Here is a 14,936-nt window from a genome sequence, read left to right as displayed (position 1 = left end):
GCTCATATGAGGAATGGAGATGACAGAAAAACATACATCAAGGGCTGGCTGAATTTCGTGCCCCCCTGTGCCAACATGGTATGAGCACCACAGAAGTCACTTTGGTGTTGGGGTTGGTTTTGGTAGCCCTGGGTTTTCTCCAAGCTGGCAGGAGCACGAGTCAGTCCTGGTGACTCTGCTGGAAGAGGGGCATGTTACTGATGGTGGAGGTCTTGAGAAGAGACCTCCACAGTTGTGCCCAATCAGTAACATGTTTAACATTCTTTGTTGGTGACACAGACAGTGGGATTGAGTGCACCCTCAGCACGTTTGCTGATGACACCAAGCTGTGTGGTGCGGCCGACACGCTGGAGGGAAGGGATGTGCCATCCAGAGGGACCTGGACAGGCTGGAGAGGTGGGACCCTGCAAACCTCATGAAGTTCAGCAAGGCCAAGGGCAAGGTCCTGCACATGGGTCGGGGCAATCCCAAGCACAAATACAGGCTGGGAGATGAGTGGATTGAGAGCAGCCCTGAGGGGAAGGACTTGGGCGTATTAATGGATGGAAAACTGACTATGAGCCAGCAACGTGCACTCGCAGCCCAGAAAGCCACTTGTATCCTGGGCTGCATCAAGAGAAGTGTGGCCAGCGGGTCGAGGGAGGGGATTCTCCTCCTCTACTCCGCTATTGTGAGACCCCACCTGCAGTGCTGTGTCCAGCTTTGGGGCCCCCAACATAAGAAGGACATAGACATGTTGGAGTGGATCCAGAGGAGACCACAAAGATGATCAGGGGACTGGAGCACCTGCCTTATGGGGACAGGCTGAGAGAGTTGGGGTCGTTCAGCCTGGACAAGAGAAGGCTCTGCGGAGACCTTGTTATGGCCTTTCAATATATAAAGGGGATCTACAGGAAAGATGGGGAGGGACTCTTTATCAGGGAATGTAGGGATAGGATGAGGGGTACCAGTTTTAATCTGAAAGAAATTAAACTGAACTGATATAGATTAGATATTAGGAAGAAATTCTTTACTGTGATGCGGTGAGACACTGGAACAGGTTGCCCAGAGAAGCTGTGGCTGCCCCCTCCCTGGCAGTGTTCAAGGCCAGGTTGGACGGGGCTTTGGGCAACCTGGTCTAGTGGAAGGTGTCCCTGCCCATGGCAGGGGGTTGGAACTGGATGATCTTTAAGGTCCCTTCCAACCCAAACCATTCTGTGATTCTATGATAAGAGACTGTGTTCCTTGAAATTTACAGACCACATGGTTTAGAAGCTTGAGTGAGTGGCCTTGAGTATGCACCTGTGAGAAGTTTAACACTTCTCACAGGTTTTGCATCTCTTTTAATTTGTCCAATGCAATGATACCAGTTCTTCAGGTCTGTGGTGTCCCCATGTCTGCGTCTGGGCTTTCCTCCATTTATGGTGACAATCACTTAAGAAATGCCACATACCTGAGTCTGTGTTTTAGAAACTCTGGATCCAATGTCAGGTGCCCTCCCCAAGGTGGGGTAGCTCTGCACTTTGATATCGACAAAAAGGTAGGAGTTAAACTTTGCAGTACTGGATTATTATTGTACATCCCCTTTTCTCTGGTGGGATCACCCTGGGGGAAACACAGATCACATCAGTATTTATTAGATAGTATTTTATTATGCTGTTATTAATAGCAAGGGATTCACTGCACAATGCATTTACTTATTCCCTCACGCAGTTCACAAACATGCGCGCTAACAGGTTCCCAGATGGAGCAAGAGTTGGGAGACCAAACCCAGCAGTTTACTTAAAAGCAGAGGCATGTATTGATGTGCCAGGGGCTTTGAGGTGGATGTTCAGGAAGTCCCTCCAGATGATCTGTTTCATCCTATCCCTATCTCTATGTGTGTATTTTATATATTTAGCTAGATAGAAAATCTTGTAGTTTTGCATATAGCAGCTTTCTTGGATGTAGCCTGGGTTGTAGAACCCATGGTTGATGCTAGTGGATTTAGAAAAATTCAGCAGAGTCTCAGTGTGCAGATTTGATCAGTTATTGTGGGTTCAGCAGAACTGCTAGACTGGAGCTTACCAGTTCTTGGCAGATTTTCATGTGCTTCAGCTTGGCACATCCTTTCCCTCTCTTCAGCCTGCTGTTTTCTGATACCTATTTCTCCATCTACACACGTGCCCATAGAGCCATTCACACAAACTCACACAGAGGGGGCTTTTATGACATGGTCTTCAGCTTCTTTTTAGTAAAATATATAATTCTATGTGATTTTCTATCAGTCTCAGCATGGTAGGTTATAGAATAATTAAAACATAAAAGTCTTTGAAGTTGTTTGATAGGAGGCTATAAAAGGTGACATTACTGAAAACACTATGAAGAGGTCTTTCCTTCCCCCTTTTTTTGAATATCCTCTTTTGAAGAGAAAACCGCAGGGAATTGTTAAGTTTCTGTAGTGCAGACTTTACACCAAGCACAGCTGAACACCGAAAAGTGCTGTATTTATCTTAATTCTTTTCCTCCCTCTCCCCCTGCCAGTGCATACGCAAATACTCCCACACAGCCTTCAACTGTGCTTTTTAGCTCCCTAAGTGGTTCTGAGCAATTTCCATTCTAGGAACATTGAAAATGGCAAGGATTTGACTTTTTGAGATAATGTCTCAAAATTTTTGAAACCGAAACAACTTTGGATGTACCTTGCTTTACTAGATTATACAGTACCTTCTCTACAGCTGATACAGAAAAGGATGGTGGACTCCTGTTACTGGTGGAGCCAGAGCCAAGAGCTAGCTTGCAGTGCAGTGACTCTCTGCTATACCTAGGCTTTCCTCTAGAGTTTGCAATTAATCGTTTCTATCTTGTTAAATGCTGAAATAAGGAAAAGGCTAACAAGGTAAATTTGAGGTCTTTCTGAAATAATGTAAATCAAGAAGGATACCTAGAACTATAACCATAACAGAAAAGCAAAGTACACTGGAGGCCAGGTGCCTCATTGTTTGTCTTCTGTAGTGTTTTCTATCTCTGATTTTCTTTGGAAGAAACATTTGACAGGATCAAGTTGTCATTCCTCAGGTGAGGGATCTTGTTCTTGAAGTTTCCAGGTACAGCCAAGAGCAAACTGGTAAAGCTTAGAGAGCATCAGGAGCAAGGGTGGTCCTGACACAGGCAGTGCCCTTGCAGACCATGATGCAGACCCATAGCATCTGAATCCTAGAATCACAGAATGGTTTGGGTTGGAAGGGACCTTTAAAGATCATCTAGTCTAACCTCCTGCCATGGGCAGGGACACCTTCCACTAGACCAGATTGCTCAAAGCTCCATCTAACCTTGCACTCTTCCAATGATGAAGCAATCAAAACTTCTTAGGAAAATCTGTTCCAGTGTCTCACCACCCTCACAGTAAAAAATTTCTTACTTATGTGCAATGTAGATGTGGCCTCTTTCAGTTTAAAACTGTTGTCCCTTGGCCTGTCATTACAGGCCCTGGTAAAAGGTCCCTCTCCATCTTATAAGCCCCCTTCATATATTGAAAGGCCATAATAAGGTCTCCCTGGAGTCTTGTCTTCTCCAAGCTGAACAACCTCAATTCTTTCAGCCTTTCTACATAGCAGACATGTTCCAGCCCTCTGACCATTTTCATGGCACTCCTCTGGACCTGCTCCAACAGGTCCATGTCTTTCCTGTGCTGAAGATTTCAGAGCTGGACACAAGCGAGGTCTCCTGAGAGCAGAGGGCCAGAATCATCTTGACCTGCTGGCCACATTTCTCTTGATGCAGTCCAGGATACAACTGACTTTCTGGGCTACAAATACACATTGCTGGATCATGTCCAATTTTTTATCCACCAGTACCCCCAAGTCCTTCTCTGCAGGGCTGCTCTCAATCCACTCCTCGCCCAGCCTGTATTTGTGCTTGGGATTGCCCTGACCCATGTGCAGGACCTTGCCCTTGGCCTTGCTGAACTCCATGAGGTTTGCAGGGTCCCACCTCTCCAGCCTGTCCAGGTCCCTCTGGGTGGCACATCCCTTCCCTCCAGCGTGTCGGCCGCACCACACAGCTTGGTGTCATCAGCAAACGTGCTGAGGGTGCACTCAATCCCACTGTCTGTGTCACTTATGGAGATATTGAATACAATTGGTCCCAGTCCAGACCCTTGAGGGACACTACTCATTACTGGTTTCCACTGGGATATTGCATTGTGTGGCAGAACAGGGTACTGATAACCACAACAACCCCAGACAAGGCGGCAGGGGTGGATTGGATCCAGGGTCCATCAGGAGGCAGGACAGCAGGCAGGCACACCTGCAGTGAGCATCGCTCAGGCAGGGGCTGGGTCACCAGGAAAAACAAATTGTTGATAACAAACTTCTGAAAGCTCTTCAGGCAAAATTTGATAAACCATTAAAAAAAGAGCTCTATCTATAATAGCTAATGTCAAGAGCATTCCAGGAAATTTCTCTTTGGTGGGTGTATGAAGTACAAGGTATGTGCGCTACCCCTCTTATGTGTCGCTGAGCAGAGTAACAAATTTGTATTCCAGAGCTAATAGAAAGCTCTTAAAGCAAGAAAAAAAAACCCGGCTATTATAGGTAGGATTATTTCATTTTAAATAAAACTGTAAGATCTTCTCATTCCAGTATTCTGCAGTTGTCCCACTGGGACAAATGTAACAATTTTCACTTCTCCCCTTTAGTATAAACCCATTTTCTGAAATTTTTTTTAATACCTTTTATTTTCATTTTTTGGCACAAGACATGACTATGGAGGAAGAGCATGCCTTAACTTTTTTATAGGACTGTTGAAAACACCCAGTAACTATCAAAACCAAGTGAGGTAACCTGGTATTCAAGTACTTTAATGGGGAGTGGAAAGAAGAGTCCACTGCTTCATTCAAGCATGTCCTTTCTCAGAGACTGACTTGAGTTGCTTTTATACACATAGAGGTGAGATGATCAGAAATAACTTTAAAGCAGTGCTAAATGTTTTATGGGCCTTATTCTGGTGACAAAGGGCACCAGACCAATCTTAGATTGTGAGGTGGAAAAATTTATAGAAATAGTTTCATCATGCTAATATAGACAGGACTAAAGACAATGTTGACCCTTCTCAGAAATTCCCCCAAAGGAGAATTTAAGCATGAGATGTATGCTATAAATAAGATAAGCAGAGGAAGGTTAAGTTTTAAGAAAAATACGACCATGACAAAATGTTAATGACTACTGAGGTCATTCTGACCTAAATATAATTGATTTGGTAGGCTGGTAAGAATCAGATACCCTAATATACTAATTTTGTGCAGGTTTTGAAAAATAAATATGTAAGGGTGTTGTAAAAGTGTGTTTAAAGGGCATTTTTTCCCCAGTTTACTGTTTCTTGGTTTCCTCTTCGGCATCCAGCATACTTAAAGGGCTAAGCATGAGTATGAAAATAAGTCAGAGACTGTTTATTCAGTAGCTCATTGTTCTGTAACTGGGTTGAGAAACCACCTTTATTTTAGTAACAGAAGATAATTAATTTCCTTTTTGCTTGCTTTTTGCATGTCTTCAGACATGCAGCTTCCTTGTACCGGTTTTAGAGGAACTTGTATAGAGCAAGAAATGAAGCAAGAAATGCATATTTATTTAGGGTCCCTTTAATTACACAGTCTATGACTAAAACCTTTTTACTGTTTTTCTTACATAACAAAGCAGCAAAAAGAAGAGATGAAAGTTTTTTGAATAAATGACATTTTAGATGTTTTGTTTACACTATGCCTTCTTTTAGATATAGGTCTGAAGTGAGATGAGAGCTGCTGGAATGGCATGTGTCAGAACTACCAGAAACAAGAGTTCAAAAATCAAGAAAAGTCTAAACATAACCTGTGAAATTGATTCGCAACCAAAAGTGCAGGCAGATCCGTGCATAATAATAGAATAGTCCTAAAAAATATAGAAAGAAAAAAAGAGTAGGAAACAAAACAAAAATGGGCAAAGGCTGAAGACAATCGAGCTCCTTTCCATGGTTCCATCCTGCTCCCACAGAGCAGGAACATTCATTTGCTGATTTTGTTGGGTTCAAGATGCTCCTGCTTTTTGTGTAGTAGCCACCCACAGTTATCCTGCTTCCTGCCTTCTGTTTTATTGTGCTTCTATTAATAGTATGAACGCTTGATGGTTTTCCGATGATACCGTTTAATAATTTCAATTTGTAAAGAAAAAGTAACTCATAAATCCAGGAAAAAAAAAAAAAAGCCAACTGTAATCAAACAGTCTGACCTACATAGCACAGGTCATTGGATTTGTTTAAATCAGATAATCTCTTGTGGAAAACAAACAGTTATGATTTAAAGGTTTGCAAAGACAGATCATGACAATGGTCTGTTAATTAAATATCATGAGATATTTGTAGCTGTCAACGCAGGGAACATAAATTTGATGATGATGGGTGAGAGAGACAAAGGGAAAGCAGCCTGGTGATGAAGAACAAGTACGGTCACTGCTTGCAGAATTAAATGTTTCAGTTCTGCATCCCTGCCAGATACTGCTCGGAGAGCCAAAGAAAGACTGGTTCCTACTAATTAAAATGCACAGGCAGAAAAGAAGAGGCTTCTTGATTTCCTTCTTAAATCTATAACCTTGTTCCTTATGGGGAGCTAATCTCCTGCCAAGTGACATTGACACTAAATCTGGGAAATGTCTTCCAAAAGTTGTTTCCCTGATGAAGGTGCAGACTGGGACAAGGATGAGGTGACATGGGCCAGGTGGTCTGTTCTGCTATGACACGATGCTTTGAGTTTCACCCTGGAGAATTGTTGTGCCCAGTGAGCCCTGTCCACGCTGGATCCATCCCCTGACTCAGACCTCAGCGGGCAACTGGTTTTCATAGCAAGAGAGATGTACTTTAACTATGAACCTTTGCTGAATGGGTATGCTCTTACTAGGAAATAATAACCAGTCAGCTTACTGGGAATAAATAGCTTATTAGAACTACTACTCTAAGTCCTTTTTTACAGACTTCTTAATGCAAATGCTCTGAGGGGTCTCTCTCGAATTTCTGTTTTGTCAGCAGCTTTATGTTTATGTGGATTTATTTTTAAAGTATGCATACACTGATTTTGTGACAGTCAACAGTTTATTGAAGTGAGTCTAGAAATTTTCCCCCTAACAGCCTGTAAAGTAGCACAAAGGGCAAAAGATCTGAGGGACCCAGAGCATGAATTCAAATGTTTAACAAGAGTTCATTTTCATGAAAAACCCTGCCTGTATGCTTGTGGCTGCACTAGAGCTGGTTCAATGCACATTTCTCTAACCTAGTAGTTTACACTGTAAGATGCTTCAGTTTTAGAACACTGGTTTCTTAATGTATCTTGCTTTTCACTATCACTATATTTCAGCAGCCAGACTTGGGAGCCACAGAACATGAAGCTTCCAGGGAGAAAGGGCTTGAGTTCTCTGAGATGACAGTAATGACCTTTCATTAAACTCGGAGAAACAACTCGTGCTTGGCCCAAGGTAGAGCAGGGATCACTCCCTGGTATGTGTGGTGGAATATAAACCTGGGGAAACACCTCTCAATGGAGTTACCAGAGCTCTCATCCTGCTCATCCCCATGATGGCAAAGACTGTGCCATACTGTTCCCCTTCCCACATAGCAGTGCCTCTGTGTGTCACCTCATTTGCTCCTCTTCATACCATGTTTGCCAGACCTCACAAGTTCAGGACCCTCTCTGTGGTTATCTTCTTTTTTTGCTGTGTGTACTGCATCTCTCTTCACATGCTGGGAACACAAGTTTTCCCATTCTTTTATTTTTTCTGTAAGCCTTCCTTTTCTCTACAGGCGTCTTCAATCCCTGCCAAGAGCTCCACTTGGTGCTGTTTTTCTTTTCTTTCTCTTTGAGAAGGAAGCCATGCAGGGTGCTTATATTATATGCTCCACCAAGCTGCTGTTCAAAACTGACATACATAAGGGCAATGTTATGCTGCAAGGTGTTGATCTGTAGGCGGTTATCAATCTGTCCTCATTCCCCTCCTAGTTTTTACAAAGTTTTGACCACCATTACTGAACAGACACAGCAGCAAACCCTGCAGACAAATACCACCACATTTGGTTATAAAGTCCAGTTCATTTTTTTTTTATACTGCTTTAAAGTTAGAGCAAAATATTGTCAAGCATCAAATATTCCAACCAGTACTGGCCTTCTAGGGGGTACCTATATAGTTATCATTGAAATCAGTTGCTAGTATAATTGTTTTGGTACACAGTTTATTTGCTGATATTATATATTATATTATAACCTGCAATCAATTTAGTGATCTCTATTGTAGTTGATAAAAGAAAATAAAAATACATTAAACATATCTGGATGGCATGCAATTTCATGACACAATATGGCAATTAGGCAGGCTGGGGAACCAGTGAGGCAATTTGCCTACTGTACAGAATTATTAGATGTATTTATGCAGCTGGCATCCACACCTTGGAGAAGCAGAGAATTTAAACATAAATGCATTTCAGGTAAGGACAAAGGTATATCTTCACAAATTAGAGACAGTGCCAAATACACTAATTCTTTCCGTAGATCAGTCTCTAAAAATTATTTTCTTTCTCAGACAAGTTTCTATTTTAATTAAAAAAACCCCTAAGATTTATTGATATCTAAAATAGGCCTCTGTATAAAGATGTACTTCTTCATCCCTTCCTTTAATTGCCTGCTAAAGCCAAAAAAATTTAATCATGAGCCGGTGACAATCATACTGCCTTGGAACCACACAGTCCTGCACCGCTGATTGTGGTAGGACTTGATGAAACCCTGGTGGTCTGCACTGAGCAAGAATGTTATTTGAAGCTTCATTCCTAGGACCATTCTTCTGTTTTCCTGTGGAGAATTTGGAAGAGATGTGCACAAGATTTTTTGTCAGGACAGAACAGGTAGCCTGGTACATGAGGTTGGGGAAAGGACATGCAGCCAGCCCTTGCATGCTCCTCATGAGACTGACATTCAGTCACCCCTTTTGTGTGATCCAGAGCATATGCAGGCTGGCCCTAGATGGTCCCCCTCCACAAATACTGGATGACCCTGGTGGTGCTCTTCCTTATCCAAGGGCTTCCTACATTGCCTATGGGCTTCCTGCATTGCTCTGCAGAACCAAGTCCAACTAACCCTTATATTAGAACATTGATGGGTGTTAAAAAATTCTGGACACCACCTATATTCATTTTACAGCTAACACAGGTGTCAAAAACATATAAAGTAAATAGTTCTGATTTTAGGATTTTAGAGGTTTTTGCCAAATTGTAGTAGTATAATTATCCATCTCTGAACAGAACTGCTGTAGCCATGAATGGTAAGTATCTTGCCTATGTGACTTTATAACCTGTGAACTGTGATTTTCATCAGAAATGTGAGTTCATGTGCCTGTGCCAGACAGAAAATATCTCTATTGCTCATTCTGGAGGCACTGGCATTTTCACAAATTTAACACTGAGCAGTTGAGAGGTTAGACTAGTTGCATGGCAAGTCTGCTATCAGTGCTGCCTGAACTTCAGAAGTCAAAGCTTCTAGCTGTGACATTCATTCATGCATAATTTAAGGTATAATCTCTATCACTAAATTTGACTTTTCCACCGGGTTACCAGGAGACAGGGTCTCATTTTGCACACTACCTTTTCATTACTTTTTTTTTTTTTTTCTTTCACATTTAATGGTCTTCTGTTTGACACATTCTCTTTTCTTTATAGTTCCAGGAAGGTAACTTCAGCAGAAGACTCCCACATCATTGCTTGACTTGTCTATTACCATGTGTCTTGAATATCCTGCATTCATAGTAATAATACAGTGCAGCTTTTGTACTAATAGAAGTACACCTAAATAATTTTCACTTGTCTTGGAGCATCTGCTGTCTCCTCCCACATTCTTCCTTAAATATTAACACAGGGTCTCTTAAAGAAAACCCTGCTTCATAGTTAAACTAGCTCATCCAATTGGTGCACATTTTAAACACATTTATTTTTCTGTGCATGGAAAATGCACTTCATTAGTTTGAAACACTTTTGTATTGGAAAAATTATTAAATAGCTGAAGTATACAGTTTGTTAATTTTTTGGGTAAAGTTTCTGTTCACTGTCTTTTTATCTCCCCTCAGGCAGTGGCTTACTTACCTCTCAGCCAATTACAGCTGGGCAGCACTCGCAACGGGGGCTCATAATTTTAGAAGAAACTCTTGGAAACAGATGGCCCCATATTTTTTTGGTGAGGACTGTTGAACTCCTTTAGTATCTAATTTAAGTAAAATCTGTGAGCTGACAGCAGGATAGGACTTATGCTGTATTGCCAGCTTCAGGCATTAAAAAAATAACAAGTTTTCAAAATGTAATGAACTTTTAAATTTGCCTTGTGATTTTTCAAGCTCCAAGTGGTCTAATTTTCAAATATTTTTCTGCAAGGATGAAAGCTAAGAACCTGCCTTTCTTTCAAATAAAAACTTAAATTCTCATGTAACCCCGGGGATTTGGAAACTGGCGTTTCATAAAAGGTATCATGTGTTGTGAATTTCATGGAAAAAAACCTCTGGAACTTGCACCTCTGCAGCTGACAGTACACAACAGGGCAGTTCTGCACCCTCACTGGAGCACATCTGGGGTGTGTGCCCATGGGTACGGGCATGCATAAGCACATAAACACATGCTGCTAAATTCAGAAAGCTGTCTTTCCCGAAGTGGTCATCTTTCCAGTGGTGTATGAAGGGTAGTCCATTTTCATGAACTGTGCACTGAGAAGGAGAAAGTACCAGTTAGTAGGCATGGAGAGCCTAAGAGAGTAGCCGTACATCTTTTAATGGACCTAGCTGGAGTGGTCAAAAAAGGCACAAGCCCTAAGTACTCACAGTCATCTACCAGCTGGACAGTACCTTTCGCATCTGCTTCTGATGGAGGCAACCCTGTGAAAACTTCAGTGCCAATTAATTCCACTGCAAAGCTAGACGTGCTCAAATCACAGATGTTCCCTGATTCTGAAAAAATACAAAGGAATAACACACAGCATTACTCTGCCGCTGTGAGACAAAGTAGTGACCTCCTGCACAAGCACCACAGTCATTCCAGGCGTCTGCAAAGTAGATGTAAATTTACATCTCGATTTCAAATAAATCTACTTAGAATAAGGGCAAATTGCCATTCAACCATTTCCCACATCAGTTCTAAATGTAGTCCCCAGTCCTCAGTAATGTGTTTCTACTTGTTTAATGGAGAGCAGACCAGCTTCGTGCAGCACAGGGGATGACATGTCACACTGTTGTCTTACCACACTGAGACAAGGCACATGTAGAAACCCAGATCTGCCTCATGGTCCCCAACATACTTCCTCTCGTGGTTGTGTGGGTGGCAGAAGCTGGTTAACACTTAGTTTTCATGGTGTTCGTGCACTGTAATAACTGCAGCATCAGGACCAGGAACCAATTTCTCTTTAGACTGCCATTGCATTTTTCTCCACTTCAGGGATTTTGTGACAATGGTCAATTCTATTATCAGAAGAAACAACTCCTTTCCAAGCATTTTGCCTTATAAAGAAGTGGTGAGACAAAGATGAAAAAGGGAAGATAAGCCCAAAACAATAAGGGGAGAAAAACCCAAAAGGAGATAACAAGGATCAGGCGATAGGAGAAAAAAAGAAAAGTAATTGAAAAAGGAGAAGAGTAATCAGATGGAAGCAGGAAGAAAAGGAACCTTAAGGGACGTGAGACTGTATCTGGAGCCATTCTGGAGGAACACCCCACCTCCTTAAGTCACCTCCCTGCTTAAAAGGAGCTACAAGGCTCCAAATGCACCTGAGTTTCTTTTGATGGAGTGTTTTGTCTTTCTGCCAACTCTACTGTCTGAAATGAGGTACGTCTTTGTGACTTACTCTAGAGAATCATAAAGCTATTTCTTATGAGCCAAATCTAACAGTGTAATCTTTGGGGTTGGTTGGTTCAGTCTTATTTAAAAGGACTGTTTCTTCTCATAGCCAAGCCAGAGAACCCTGACAGAGACCAGCAAACCAGCAACACCATCTAGGATACTGCAGTAGAGGGAGCCACATCATCACCATCCATAATCGATAATGTAAGTACATTGCACTTGCTCCTCTGTGAACATGACGGCCAAGTGAACTCTCACTTACCTGGGTAGAAAATGATCTATCGAAAGAAACATGTACTGAATGCTCAGGTCTCCCCCTCTGTCGCTACAAAGGACCACAGTTTATTTAACCAATACAAAATCAGAGCTATCCCAGCAAGAAACATCATCAGAGGAAAGTCAGTACACAGAACCCCACCCGAAAGGATTTGTTCTGTTAGGTGTTGTGAGTCTCTTTGCCTCAGCTGACAGGGTTAGATACATTTTCCAATTATTTTCCAGCAATGTTGTGTTTACCTAAATATGCGCATCTGCTGCAATGATGAAAGCTCTGAAGAAAAAGGAGTAATTGCAAGATTACATAACATGCTTTGTATTGGTTTAATGATAGCTATTTTGCTGTTTATCTCTTATCTTCCAGTAATATGATGTTCTGCCTGTTAGGACACTGGATACCTCCATGTGTTTCATGTGGTAAGATAAACTGAAAGAAATAACCTATCTAGAAAAACAGTTCCTAACTTCAGGTGCTAAAGCATCACAATGGGGCATTATTGTCTTTGAATGCAACGGTGACAGGTTAATACAATATTAATTACAGCTTTGTTACAACAGACAGAACAAATAAAGTTTAACATAGCTAGCTGTTGAATCTTGACCCTATATGATTTTCATGAAAAAAAGGTTTGGCTTGTTTTTTTTTAATGTTTAGGAGCTAGACTTCTAAAGGCATTTAAAGATCAAAGAATACAAACAGAAGTGTTAAATGGTACTTTCTCCTATCTGTATGTATCTGTTTCTTAAAGGGCTTCTGTTAAGGCTGCCCACTCACTTCTGGAAACAGGGTGAGGCTTACATGTCACTCACATGTTTTTAAATTGTACTTGAAGTGGTTTTATGAAAGTTTGTGTTTACTGCCTGGAAATAAGCATGTTTTAAAAACAGGTTGCAGAATGTTATTTCTTCAAGAGTTTCTGATTTTTATGTAGTTTTTATAATATTTTATGTCACTGCTTTTCAGTTTTCACTTTTGTTTAATGCACAGGATGGACTAATTTGAATCAATATCTAAGGGACATAGGAAATGTACTTTCCTAACATTGAAAGTATAGTTGAATTAAGATTACTTCAACTTCCTGGGTTTTATGCTTGAAAGTTAGATACACTGGACCCAGGATAGTTAGTTTTCTTTCAGAGGGAAAAGAAAATATTTTGGGTTTACAATTTAAATGAAATGAACAGATTATAGGTGTATCCTAGGTGCTATATCAACTATGTAAACAAAAAGCTTAAGTCACTGGGAGTCACACTGCAGATTCAGGATTTGTTTGTTTATATTCTGATGACATTGTTATAACTTAAAAATAGTTACTAGATATATGTTGAACTTAACTTTTACAATAAATTACTGCCAGAAAGATGTTACAATTTTGAGATCCTTTACACGATTTTATAAACTGTACTTTCTTATACCACTGCATAATACATTGAGACTCCAGAATCTGGTTAGCCTGACCGCTTGTTTTTTCCACTCTTCCAGAGCTTTTAAGTTAAAACAAACAAACAAAAAAATACAGTAATATTGCAGATTTTGTAACCTTTGGGGTAATTTGTAAAATTGAACAAAGCTCTAATACAAGAGCACTTTTTAGGAAAAAAACAAGTTTACATAGTGTTGTAAAGAAAGATGCAGGGGGGTCACCTCTGTTGTAGCTGGTAGTATTTTCAAACCCTGCCAGTAAGCACAGTCAGTAGCAGCTTCTTATAAATGTTTTTCAATTTTGCCATGCTGAAATTTTCTTTCTTCCTGCTAACACATTTTGACATCCTTAACATTTTGTACCCGCTTTCCCTAGTCTGATTGCTGTTGGTGAAAGGCAAGCCCATTAATATTTGTACTGTTCAACACATTTCCAAAATTCTATGTGATAAACAAGAGCTCCCCTACCAACACTAAGGATCTTTTTTTTTCAATGTATTTTTATTAAGTAAAAGTTAGATAATTATTCATTTTGAATTGTAGAGCATGGTAACAGGAAAAAATGAAGCTAGGAGAAATTCTGCCTGACTGATAAATGATATTCCCTAGGTTTGCTAAGTAGCACATTAATGATGCATATGTGTTATTAAATTCTGAAGAATACATCACTGGCATGTAAATGTCCCTGAGGCATGTGGTAAGATCACTAAGTACCTGCATTTGTCTTTTGAAAAAGTGATTCATGCATAGCTGATCGTGATTTCATACCAGATTTACACCCTGTGCAAATCCCCCTTCTGACTGATGTTTTGCTCTGCATGTTGACAGTAACCTTTTGTAACTTGGACACCTAAGAGGTTATAAGTAAAATTACCGAAAGATGGATGTAATATATGAGGCATATTCAGAGGTGACACTCTAGGTCTTTTCAGATACAAGGACAGGAAAAAAAGATATGGCACAAACAAATTCTGCTTTTGAGAGGATTGATATCTAGAAGAGAATTAGCACAAATTGCCAAGTTAGATTCCAGTTCAGTTTAATAGTACAGAAACAACATGAGCGATATGTCAGTAAGTATGTGAGACGAGCAGGTTGAAAGTCTGACTTTATGCAGTTTACAGAGCAAGAAGTGTGAATTACTCTCAAACTAGACTTCTCTGTGCATTAATTACAGCATTCTACTTTGATATTCAGTCACGTAATAGAACACATGACACTGTAGTACATATTTTGTTTACAATTGCAAATGGAGAGATTTATATATAAAGTTAGCTGAAAATTTTAATACAAAAATCTGTTTGCTGATAATGCAATTTTGGATCAGCTGGAACTACTTGCAAATTCACACCGGAATTTGGCCCGTAAGCTTCAGCCAACAACTACAGAAAACCCCCTA

Source organism: Athene noctua, chromosome 1 (genome assembly GCF_965140245.1).
Source record: "Athene noctua chromosome 1, bAthNoc1.hap1.1, whole genome shotgun sequence".
Taxonomy (NCBI): Eukaryota; Metazoa; Chordata; class Aves; order Strigiformes; family Strigidae; genus Athene; species Athene noctua.
Note: the sequence above shows the minus strand (reverse complement) of the source record.